This window comes from Triticum dicoccoides, chromosome 6B (assembly GCF_002162155.2).
Source record: "Triticum dicoccoides isolate Atlit2015 ecotype Zavitan chromosome 6B, WEW_v2.0, whole genome shotgun sequence".
NCBI lineage: Eukaryota > Viridiplantae > Streptophyta > Magnoliopsida > Poales > Poaceae > Triticum > Triticum dicoccoides.
In genome coordinates this window covers 495763483-495767909 of record NC_041391.1, presented here as the reverse complement: position 1 = coordinate 495767909, position 4427 = coordinate 495763483, and positions in this window count along the sequence as shown.

Sequence of the window (4427 nt, the reverse complement as noted above, 5' to 3'; positions counted from 1 at the left end):
CCCTCGTGCCGCCCCGTTCGAGCCACAAGGTCGTCGTCTCCTTGCCAGCCATGGACCACGCCGTCTTCGTCCTCCGTCACCACGCTGTCACCCTCACCGCCGTCGGTGGGAAGGGCATCACCAACCCGCTCATGGTGGGGCAGGCCATCGAGGAGCAGGTGCGCGTCTCGCCGCACCTGATGCGGGTCACGGAGCACGACCCCGAGGACTTCTTCGTCCACTTCGACCTGCCGGCGCTGCGAGACAACGCAGTGGCATGCGACTTCGTCATGGTGGATGGCATCCGCTTCAACATCGCTCCCTGGCACGACAACGACCACGCCGCACTCCTGAAGCTCAACCTGCACGTTCGGGTCGTCATCGAGAAGCTGCCGATGCACTTCTGGTCCATCGAGGGCGCCGAGGAGGCCCTGGGTGACCTCTGCGTCGTTGACCGCCTCGACAGCCGCACCTACGAGCGCGACCACACGAAGATGTTTGCCTGCTGGGTGTGGGTTTGGGATGTCGCTCACATCCCGACCAAACGCACCCTGTGGGTGACCAAGCGCGGCGCTGGGCGGGTGATAGAGATGCTGGGCTACTCGTCGTCCGATCGCAAGGTGGCCCCTCCTTCAAACGTCAAGCGCTACGACCTGCTGATCCATGTCGACCGCGTCGAGGATTGGGCGCCCTCCCACTCGCCGCGCACCTCCCACTTCACCCAGAGCGGGTTGCCCTCCTCCGACTCGGACGATGGCTCCCCCCTCCACCGCATGGACCCTGGCGTCTGGTACAAGGGCGTGGAGGACGGCCAGGGGCGCGGCCGCCGCCAAGCCCCAAGGGTGGAGTCATCTGGTTGTCATGGCCTGTCTCTCCACGGACAGCGCCGCGACCATGACGACGACGGGTGCCAGGGCGATGGGCGGCGCTCCTGGAAGGACACCCTGCTGGGCAGGGGCCGCGCCCCCATCGACAAGACACCAGCGGCGGATGCCTCCTCATCTAGGCGCAGGAGCCGCTCCCCTACGCCGCGTCACCACAGCGGCACGCAGCGTGGCCGCAGCCTGGAGAGGTGCCATGAGAAGCGCTCCAACGACCGTGCTGCCTCCGGCGCCACCCCGCCCCTGCCGCTGCGCCATGCGACCCCGCCTCCGCCTCCACCCTGCGACATCGACCCCATCGCCGACTTCTTCGCCAAGGCCACGCAGCCACTCGAGACGCCCCCCAGAGTCGACTGCATACAGTTTGAACTTGACACCACGATCGAGGCCACACTCTCTGCACCTCTCGTCTTCTCCGCACTGAGCCCGCTCCTCGCCCTCCGAGTGCAGCCTTCCTCCTCGACGCTGGAGGTGCAACTGGGCGCGGTCACTCGACGCGTCAGTGACATGGCGATCACGCCGGAGGAAAATGCTGCCCAGGACCACGCCCTCTTCATCGACCCGCCACCGCCAATTATCAAGACGCCCCCGCCGCGCAAGTCTGCACCACCCAAGTCTCGATCAAGGGCCCCCTCCGCCCCTGTGCGTCAGAGCGCAAGGCAGGCGCTGATGAACTGCTCGATCCCAGTGGCAGAGCGAGCTGCATTCCGCATCATCCGGGAGCTGGGGATGCTGGGACCAAAGGACAGGATGACCCCGGAGGCTGCTGAGGCGCTCGTCCGCCGCTTCAAGGAGCCCCCGACCAGCGACGACATCGCCTGCATCGCCAAGCTCACTCGCCTAGACGAGGCGGCCCTCCTTGTAGCTGCAGGCCTTGCTGGACCTGACGAAGCTGCCACTGATGGCCAGTAGTTCCATATGTTAGTAGTCTTCATTAGCGCTAGTCTCCGACGGTGGCTGACCTTATGTCAGTTAGAGTTAGGATCTAGTTTCCGGATGATGCTCTGTAATTGTAGCTGTGGTTCGTCATGTAGCTGGCGCCGGCGAGAGTTGGGGCCTATTGGTGGTCGTCGGCGCCCCCCTGGTAGATTGGTTGTGTACTTGTGTTTCAGTATCATCTATTCAGTAAACCCTTCGGAGAAACATTGGTGTCCCCATGATTGAAAACCTCTGTCCAATTCTCTCATGGAATGTTCGGGGCCTGAATTCGCCAGCTAGAAGAGCCGCTGTTGCTGAAATTGTTGTTTGCCATCGCCTTGGTATTCTATGTCTGCAAGAAACAAAAATCTCCACCGGGACTACTGATTTGGCCAGAGAAGTTGGAGGTGCAAAACTCAGAGACTGCGTTGTGCTGCCTGCTTTAGACACTAGGGGGGGTGCTGCCATCTTCTGGGACCCTGATGTTGTGGAGATCACCTCTCATGCAATTGGACAGTTTGCTATAACTGCTCAAGCTAGACTCAAAGCTTCAGGCAAATCCTTCTGGTTGACTACCGTCTACGGGCCAACCGATGATGAGAGGAAAGAAGATTTCCTGACTGAAATAAGAAGCTCGGCCCCCAAGCTGGACAACCTTGGCTGATTAACGGAGATTTCAACACAATTTATGAAGCCAGAGACAAGAACAATGACCGAATAAACCGCAGAATCATGGGCAGGTTCAGAAGTGCCATTGACTCAGCTGAACTCAGAGAGATCAAATGCAAAAACAGAAGATTTACATGGAGCAACGAACGAGAAAGACCAACCCTCGAGAGCATCGACAAGTTTTTCTGTAACATCAATTGGGAAGCCCTTTTTCCTTCAGTTATCCCGATGGCCGCTTCTACGGCTTGCTCTGACCATTGCCCTCTCCTCCTGGTGGACGCCACCTCCCCAAGGAAAAAAGCAAAGTTCCGGTTCGAATCCTTCTGGCCAAAATTCCCACATTTTCACGAGACGGTGGAGAGAGCTTGGAGCAGGCCAGTCAACCACTCCTGTGCTTTCGTTAGGCTGAAGCTGAAACTTTTGAGAACAGCAAAAGATCTGAAAATTTGGAGCAAGACACACTTCAGTGATGCAAGACTGCAGTTCCACATTGCTACTGAATTAATTCTTCATCTTGATATCGCCCAAGAAACCCGTTTGTTGACCCCGCTTGAACTCGCACTGAGGAAGAAACTAAAAACTAGACTGCTTGGTCTTGCTGCTATCGAGCGCGTCCAAAAGAGACAGGCATCCAGAGCTACATGGCTGCGAGTGGGGGATGCAAACACAAAAATTTTCAATGCAAAGATAAACTCAAGGCATCGCAAAAACTTTGTTGCTGCACTGAAAACAAATCAAGGAGTGCTCACGGCACATGAAGACAAGGAAGATTGCATATTTGAACACTTCAACAACCAGCTCAGATCCAAGCAAGATTGCACAAAAATGATCAATTGGAATGAGCTCCAACTGCCATTAGTTCAAGGTGGGCGACTGGACAACCCTTTCACCGAAGAGGAGATTTGGAATGCTATCAAAGCCATGCCCCCGGAAAAAGCTCCGGGCCCTGACGGCTTCAACGGTGTTTTCTTCAGAGCTTGCTGGTCGACGATCAAACACGACATCCTTGAGGCCTTCCACCAGTTCCACCGCCTGGCAGGTGATCTCAAACCCTTAAACATGTCACTGGTTGCTCTCCTGCCAAAGAAGGATGGCGCTGAAACGGTGGCTGACTATCGTCCTATAAGCTTAATTGTAACGCCCCGGATCCGATGCGCCAGGTGTCTGCCAGTTATTCGCCGTCATTGCCATGTCATTTGCTTGCGTGTTGTATTTTATCATGTCATCATGTGCATTTCATTTTGCATACGTGTTCGTCTCATGCATTTGAGCTTTTTCCCCGTTGTCTGATCTGCCATCCGGCACTCCTATGCCCTCCGGCGTTCCCCTTTTTTCTCCTGTTGTGAGTGGGTGTTAAACTTTCTCGGAATGGACCGAGTCTTGCCAAGCGGCCTTGGTATAGCACCCGTAGACCGCCTGTCAAGTTTCGTGCCATTTGGAGGTCGTTTGGTACTCCAACGGTTAATCGCGTAGCCCGAAACCCCCCTTCTCTTTGCATCCCAACACCCCTTCCAAAGTGGCCCAAAACCCAGCAAACTCCCCTCCATGCTCTCGGTCGTTCGATCACGATCGCGTGGCCGAAAACCCCTCCTTATTTGGACTCTCCTAGCTCCCTCTACCTATATATATGCCCTCCCCCCGAAAATTTGCGGATGAAAACCCTAGATCCATCCCTTCCGCGCCACCGGACACGTCCGGCCGCAGCCGGACATGTCCGCCGCCGCTGCTCCCAGCCTCTCACGTCGCGCCACGTCAGCTCCCCGCCGCCGTCTCCACCACGGGCCCGCTCGGCCCATCCGCGGCCCGCCCCGGGCCGATCCGGGACCGAAGCCGCCCGCGCGCCGCCGCGGCCCCGCGCCGGCGCCCGCCGCCGTCCGCCGCCGACCAGGCGCCGCGCCGCCGCCTGGCGTCCCTCGCCGCCTCCCGCCCGGTGGCCGCACCGCCCGGCTGCGCCCCGCGCCGGCCAATGGAGGTCCTTCC